The sequence below is a fragment of the Palaemon carinicauda genome, chromosome 36 (assembly GCF_036898095.1).
Source record: "Palaemon carinicauda isolate YSFRI2023 chromosome 36, ASM3689809v2, whole genome shotgun sequence".
Lineage (NCBI taxonomy): Eukaryota > Metazoa > Arthropoda > Malacostraca > Decapoda > Palaemonidae > Palaemon > Palaemon carinicauda.
This window is the reverse complement of record NC_090760.1, coordinates 33,067,862-33,077,061: the sequence shown is the minus strand read 5'-3', so window position 1 is coordinate 33,077,061 and position 9,200 is coordinate 33,067,862.

Genomic DNA, 9,200 nt, shown 5'->3' with positions numbered 1-9,200 from the left:
TAAGGTGCTTTCTAAGAGTCCATCAGTTGGGGAAGATCGAAATTTATTCTTAACCAGGTTCATTTTCGAAAAAAAAAAGCTGTTCACATACTTACGTGCTACCAAACACTGCCATCAACTTTCTTGCATAACCAGATAGTTTGGGATATTTTGTGTTTGATAAATGCTGTTTATAGAATAAATATATGGAGCTTCCACCATACCTATTTCTTAGTATATTTTTAAACTGCAGTTCAAATATTTCAATTAGCATATCCTCTGTAATAGCTAGCGAGTCTTTTCTTAGGACATGGAATTTCATCGAATCATTGAAAATTCTTTTTGTAGAGCTGCCAACCTGTCACCTTTTTTCCAGACACTACTCATTGCTTGTTACGTGGTTGTTTGATGTTTGGAAGTGGGGTGTGTTTTGATTTCTTATCTGTGATTCCCCCAACCGTAATTTGGTCTGAAACCCTCTGATCCGGGAAAATATTTCATTAATTTAGTTGATACTTCCTTGAAGCTTAACCTTCAGGGTACTGAGGTGGTCTGTTATACCTACCAAAAATGCCAAATCACACTTCCATTTATTATCATTCATTTCAGGAATAGAATTACCTTTCATGTCTACGAAGAGCACAATTTCATTCAAAAGTTCATATGCTCAATTCAGCATTATTGCCTTATATATCCATCTAACTTCACGAAAATACTTCACTTCCCAGTGTTGTGGTTCAGTATATGCCAGTAACTCTTTAAACTAATGATGATTCAGACCTTTTGACCCAATAAAGTTGACTGCTTTCACAAGAACATTGGTTACATGTGGAAAATTCATTGTCTTTGCACACAAAGCTTCCTAGTGTATAATACAGTGCAGGGAAATAAGTGAAGACAAGTTAATATTTTGAAACCTCTAGTCTACCCTTCAACAATCCTACCAGACGATTCTTTTTACCTAACATCGCGGATTCGCGGGAGCCCCATCTGTTGTAATACAAACTAAATTCTTGTAATCCAGTCCAAACCTATCTGACACAAGTATTATTCCAGATGGTTGGAGGCTACAGTCTCTCTCTCTCTCTCTCTTCTCTCTCTCTCTCTCTCTCTCTCTCTCCATTTCTCTCTCTCTCTCTCTCTCTCTCTCTCTCTCTCTCTCTCTCTCGACATTTTAGGAATCTAAGTAATTAAAGTTTAGTAAATTTTCAGCTTGGCAGTTGGCTCCATGGGGCGCACTGTATGCTATTCATTTGTGGAGGGTCGGAACGCAATGAGAAGTCTTGAGGGCTACATGCAGACCTGGGCTAAAGACTGAAGTAAACAAGCAGTGGACGACAATCACGTGATGCACTAAAGAGGGCGAATTCCCGCGCCAATTCAACCTACGTTACGTTATTCCCTTTGTTGACTTTGGACCTGAACCTACATAATAAAATCTTTGTGGGATTTTCGTAAAAATACAACTGAAAAACTTCATATGGACTTCTACTAACAAATTATGCTATCAGAGTATGATTTCAAACCAGTTAATTAACTAGTTAATAGCTACCACCGCGATATCTGTTTACAAATTCTACAAAATACTAACCAGTATGAATTTTGTGGATAATGGGCTATTTACTTTTTATTTCCTTCAACACTAATATTCAGTTGTGTGTCAATAAGCAAAATGAGTTCTTTTGCATTTTTTTTTCTTTTCTTTTTTTTAATATTATGAAAGTATAACTTGTATATCAGCGGGTCCCAAGTAGGCTTATGACACTGATTATGAGACTCAAACTGAATACCAACTATCTCTCACTCTCGCAATTGCAACTATCCCCAACACATGGATGCCCACTTTTAAGAATTCGTATCTCACTGATGAAGAATAGTGTAAAAACATACATTTATTTAATTGTTGATCATGATCTTTAGGTCAGACATAATTTCTTATGAAAAGACACCCATCGGACTTCTTAAAAATCTTCATCTTTGCAATAGAAATATTATTTGTATGTTGAAGAGAATGGGACTTGGCATTTATTGACTCATTAAACACCAAAAAATCGACAGCATTTAATTTAATGTCACGTCCGGTGTTGTACTGTACCTTTCCTTAGGTTTATTTTCTTGCTGTATATTTAGTCTAAAATATTTGTGTCAGTACCTGTTGACTTTCAGCTTGTATTTACCATTCATCTTTGTAATTTTTGCAATGTTCTTTTATGGTAGTCTGTGTATTTTACAGTACATAGTCAGTATTTTGTATCAATTTATTCTCCTGAAGGTTTTTGGGGTTTTAATGTAAATTCTCAGTACACATTTGATTCATGTTATTTATATAAAGATATGTTTACTGTATCAAAACATCAAGATTAAAGTTTTGCATTTATATTCATCTGTTGTTTAAATTTATTTCAGTGAAGTGACATTCACAGTATTATTAAAAAATGTCTTCAATTTTTAATTGCTATTGATAAATGAACTGATGCATGGGAGTTCAGTCCGGCAATTATTTTACGAGTGGTGTTTTCTTATTGAATGGAACTCAATGCTAGTATGAGTTATGACTTCCGTCCAGTACTAAGTTACTGTTGTGATGCTAATTAAAACATTTGCATATAAAATACATGTTACATTATAGAGGGTAGTGCTGAATAGACTCGAATTAGCCTAAAATAGTAATGCTATTCCACTTAACTAATAACTTTCATATTCCAAAGAAAAAAGTCTCATATTTTTTTTTTTTAGAATTATACAAGCTAGCATTTTTGGTCTTCCTTAACCTTAGAGACTCTGAGCTGAAGGAATCTTTAATTTTTGAAATGGCATATGGAGGATCTTAATTTATTAATGTCTTTTTAATGACTAGTTGGGTTTTATAAATAACTTCATTGACTATCTGATGATTAATTAGCCACCCTTCCTCAGATTCTGCAATTGGCTATTTTCATTTCCCCAGGAGTGATTAATCTCTTGTAAAAACAGGATATAATCCCACTGCTTTTGCTATGAATAATGCATTTCAACAGAAAATGGTTACACTGAGTCATTGAACTGTTCATGATAATTTTTTTTTCTTCCTTCAGTGCATCAATCAAACTGATAACATGCAGTTTTGACATTTGCTACATCCTGTATTTAGTTTCTAATTGGGAGCATTGGATAACTTGTGTGAAAAATTCATCTGTTTAACTTCTGATGAGTGCTCATCCTGATATACTCGCCTTTATTTTGAAATAGCACACTGTACAGTAGGCTGGAAATCAGTCTTGATCTTTCAATCCTAGATGCCCACCAGGTTTTTTTTATTTATCATTATTTTTTTTTTTTGTAACGTTTGATCTTGCCAAAACTTTCTTACATGTGGGATGTTGTATATCAAAAGATAAATTGAATTATTCTTTAATTAAGGCGGCCGCATACCCCTTCAAAGTGAGTGATATTCAACAGTGCCATGTAACAATCTTAATGGACAGCTTAGAATATTATCGCCAATAATAGAAACAAATTCCTCAAACAGAAGGACTTATTGTCCAAAGAGTAACTAGAACTGTTATCTTACAAATAAATTTTAGATTATAAAGTCTAGTATCCCGGATGTACTTCTGCCGCTAACAGCGTACACTTATTTCAGATGTAGTTACCAGGCACATAATTAGAAGAGAAAAGTAATTAACAGGATTAAATGTATAAAAAGGCTACGAGAACAGGCAGCTTCATCATGTCAGTTTGAAACTAATATAAGCTGTTTGATTGTCTATTAGAAATAAATAAGAGTAAGAACACAGGTTTCCTATTGACCAAGAATGGAAGAATTGTTTTAGTTTAGACAAGGAAGAGATTGATTGGATCAAGTGTTTATTGTGAAATAGTTATTTGTAAAGTTTGAAGGTAAAAGGAGAAGCCAGTGGGTTGCATGTATGAACTTTGATAAATGTTATGATTGAATCAATAGCAATGTAATCTGTAGAAAACTGAGATTTCCAGTTAAAGATAAGCTGTTCAGAATAACTAGATGATTTTTTGATGGAAGTGAAGCATAAAAGTTACTGACTTGATGTAAAAGTTGGTTTATGCAGTCGGCTAAGAATTTTTTTATTCTCATCTTTATTTAGAGTAAGGTCAGATGATATGATACAAATATAAGGTTAGGATACCGTTAATTCAACAGATGCATAAAAAGAGAATAGAATATTAACAAAACTATACTGTATGTTCATACCAACTCGTTAACAGTCAAACTGTTTGTCAAGTCTCAGGGTGGTGTGCTGCACGTGTGTCATACAGGCTCGTACACTTTTTTTTTTTTTTTTTTTTATTTGTAGTTATCGCTCTCCCCTTGCACTGATAACCTGTTTATGCCTGTATCTATTTGTATCAATCTGTTTACATTTTTGTAACTTTATTTCAACAGACAGCGAGCTTTTATAACAAGATTATTAGTGAAAGAAGGTCACAAAAATTCAAATAGATTGATACAAGCATATGCAGACATAACAGGTTAATTATCAGTGTGAGGGGAGAGCAATAATGATAATATACAAGAAAAAAATAAATACCGTTACAATGTACGAGCTGTGTGATACACCTGCGGTGCATTTTAGATCTAAGACTATCTAGATTTTTATTAATCTGATATGTTGTTTTCAGTATTTATACTTTTATTTATCATTGTACCTTTTATGCTTTAAATATCCACTTGCTAAATACAGTAACATTCACAGAAGGGGCGATCCTATAAGATGCAGTCCATGAGGCATAGATAAGTAGCCCCAGCATTATGAAGGCCAGAACAGGAGTAATTGAAGGTGTATGTACTGAAGGGGGGTTGATGGCAGTCTTGGGGATTTCTTCTGGATTTATTGGCACCTGATAATACCCCTTCAGGAGTTGGAACAATGAGAAAATCTTCGCTTTGTGCAAGTGGGAGGTCACATCGGTGATATTTGGGAGGGGATTATGATCCTGTTCTGTCTGCATGTTCAGACGCATGTAATCTCCACATGGACTGAGGGAGCCATCTTTTTTTCAGGACGATGTGTAAGATAAAAACCATGGGCATAAGGCCTTTTGGCAAAGGCTCATTTCTTCCAATCTAGTTGACATTTGTTTAGTGGCTGCCAAATGATCGAGTGTCAGATTCCTGAATCTGGTGAACACTGTGGCCCCAGTCATCTTGATATGGTGATGAATACCGTGTTTGGTGGGAACTATGGGCATTTTGCAAAGTTCTGGACAGGAGATTTCCAGTTACGATGTGAGGAGTAGAGTGTAAGCATCCATGGGTGCTCTATTGTGAAGGGTGAGGTCAGAGTGGGTAGGTTGAAGAGGTGCTGATGATTAAGAGTCTCCAATGACTAACCATCGGTGAGTGACATTAACCAAGAGTTGAAAATGTGAGAGGAAATCCCCACCGAGGATTGGCCATGTGAGGTCAGTAATGTGAAACTTCTAATGGTATTTGGTGGTCCACAACAATAATGTGATGCTCTCGTAACAGTAGCTGGGTATCATAGATCCATTAGCAGCTACTAGGCGGACGACGGCAGACTTAGACAGACTACGTCGTGTCCTGGAGAGTGGCCTTGGCAGAAGAGAACAACAAGCACCCATGCCTACCAAAAATCGCATGCCCGTATCTGCATCATCTGAAAAGAAAAGACTAATGACAGGGGAGGCCACCAAACAAGCAATAGCCTACTTACACGTCTTTTAGCCACTGACAACTGTTTGCACATTTCTTTGCAGCATCCCTAAATCTAGAGAGATAGTAGCATATCTGCGGCCAATGATTGTTAGTAAGTGGCCGTAGAGGTCGTTGGTTGGGGTGTGAGCGAGTGGTGCGTGGTAGGGGCCTTGTAACCACTGCAGCATGTAATGGGGGGGCTTTCTGTGTTCTACATCATTCGCGTCAGCTTTGTTCGATGTTAATTATTGTCCTTGTCCTCAAAAGTATAAGCACTGATGGAGGTATTGAAAGTGTTGAAATGGCACCAACTTTGGTCATCAAGTCCTTCATGAGCAAAATATCGACATTGGGTATGACGGAGCGTACAGGTTCGGGTAAGCATTGTACCGAAAGGGCATGAAATAGATTCACCTCTTGAGGAGCGATGTATGTGGCATGTTGCAGCCGAGCAATTCTGGTCATTTCCCTGAGGGAAAGCAGAAGCCTATTGGTCTCAACAGCTGTTGAGAGACCTGAAAAGTTTGGCTATATGAGCGGCTGGTGATGGCGATACCTGCTCCAGGAGGTATGTTTTGAAGGAATTGTACGCTATTGGGCTGTCCCCTTGCTCGCAAAGCCAGTTGGAGATTTACGGGAAAGTGTCCTTGGTAATCGCATCGAGAACATAGTCTACTTTGATACATGAGTGAGTCACACACTTGATGTAAAACTGGACTTCGGCACACTGAAACCAGGTGAATGCAACTCCGCTGTCAAATAATATTGAGGTGGAGTGTGTCGAATCGTCAAGTTCGGTAGACAGAATTGTAACAGTGAGAGGAAAGCGGGAGGGAGCTGGTCCTTCCTCTGGTAGTCACCAATGTGCGGCTGGGTCATTAGGTTAAAAGTAAGATACATACACACACACACACACACATATATATATATATATATATATACATATATATATATATATATATGTATATATATTTATATATATACATATATATATATATATATATGCATATATATATATATTTATATATATATATATATATATACATATATATATATATATATATTTGCATATATATATATATATATATATTTATATATATATATATATATAATATGTATATATATATATATATATATGTATGTATATATATATATATATATATATACATACATATATATATATATATATATTTATATATATGTATGTATATATATATATATATATATACATATATATAAATATTATATATATATATATATATATACATATTTATACTGTATATATACGGGAGTACCGATGTATATATATATATATATATATACATATATATATATATATATATATATGTATATATATATATATATATATGTATATATATATATATATATATATACACATATATATACATATATATACATGGATATCTGTGTGTATGTGTATGCTTATTAGTAAGTATGTATTTATCGAATATTATAATGTTCACAATATCTAAAAATTTTTATCGTATTGAAGGTAGAAGCGATAATTGTTTCCCTATATGAAAATTTAGAAGTAGACATCATGTTAAACATACCTTTACGAGTCAGAGATTTCCACATGTCAATTATGGTTTTTAGAACCGGTCAACTAGCCACGGTGTATGTTATTTCAATAAAAAATTAATCAATATAATTTGTTCTTGTGAGAGGAGAATGTATATGCGTTATGGAAACCATCGTTCCCATCATTATGGCCCGAACGAGAAACACACAACCGAATAAAGATAGGCTATGAATAACAAATAGATTAGAAACTCAAAATGGACTATAAATTTAAAGTTTAAACCCTTAGCATACTATAAATTTTCCGCAAATATCAATAATACACCACAAAATATGCAAAGATACTGAGGAAATTATGTAAAAAAACTGTACAGCTCTTTGGATATTTTCGTTTGAACATATCGCTGATGTGACATTACTACGTTTTCGCCAGTTTCCCACTTGACTAATTTCGGATGCGAGACACAAGAAAAAGGGCCAGCTGATTGATAGGAAATCTCTGTTGAAAATCTTCCCCATTTGGCCCACGCTCTCCTCTTACAACACGTAAGATTAATGGCCAAAGTGTGGGAGATTGATGGCAGTCTATGAATTATGTAATGGCCGTGATGACATATAATTTTAGACAAAAGAAAATTCTAAGTCTGGAGCACTAAAGAATTTGTTTTTGGTTATATACTTAAAGGTTTTTATATTGCTGAACTAATTGTTTTTTTACAAAATACTGTATTTAGATTTCACCATCTTTATAAAACTTTTGGAAACATTGATTTGTTCCAAAATGAATCCAAATGGAATTATGTCTTTATATAAATTATTTTGAGCGTTACAGAGGTAAAGCGATGTGAAAGCCTTCTTTAATAAAATTACATAAAATATTAATCAATTCAGTCAGATGAAATAAAATATGTCAGTGTATCATATTTTGATGTGCGTGGAGAATGAAGCTTAGTCCATTGTGATTCGGATTATAACTATGGAATATATTTACCGAGATATTTTATCATAATTACTTTATCTTTCAAATTTAGTACGTCGAAAACATTGCTTAGGAGTTTAGTTACATATTATCAAGCAAGGATATATGTTTCCGTTTGTGATATGTAATCAGTTGTGCTTTAAGTTTTAATCTCATAATATGTGACCGTGACCCATTGAGAAACTACTGCTAGAGTTATTGGGCATTTTGACTATCCAGACGGTATTATATTGGATGCCTCTCTGGTTACGGCTAACTTTTCTTTTTTTCCTACACATATACCGAATAGTCTGGCCTATTCTTTACACATTCTTATCTATCACCATACATCTAACCACACGAAAATGACTGAATAATTATTCTTCACTTAAGGGTTCTGCTTTAAGTAATTTTTCAGTGGCTATATCCACTAGGTAATGGTAGTAAAGACTCTTTAGCTATGGTAAGCAGCTCCTGTAGCAGAAGGAAACTACTAAATTAAACGTTTGCTTTCTAGTCTTGGGTAGTGCCATAACCTGTGTACCGTAGTTTTGCACTGCAATAGGTTAGAGTTCTCTTGTTTGAGGGTACACTCAGGTACACTGTTCTATGTTCCTTTATTTCCTTGCCTCAATGGGCTATTTTTTCTGGTGGAACCCTTGGGTGTATATTATGTTCTTTTCCAACTAAGGTTGTAGCTAATAATAATAATAATAATAATAATAATAATAATAATAATAATAATAATAATAATAATAATAGTAATATGTTTTTCCAGAAAATATAAAATGTTGAAGAAACCAATATCTATTATATTTAATATCGATTTCTTAATGTTGTGTATGGCAAAATATTTTACTATAGCGAAAACTAAATCTTAAATAAGTATTTTAACTCTTTGTACTCTCATGATTAACGATTATAACTTTATTGCAAAACGAGAGTGAAAGTAAAGACATGCATTAGTCAAAAACTTCTAAAGATTATATCCATGGAATTAAGAAATTAAAATTGATATACAAATAACAATTCCTATAATAACGCATG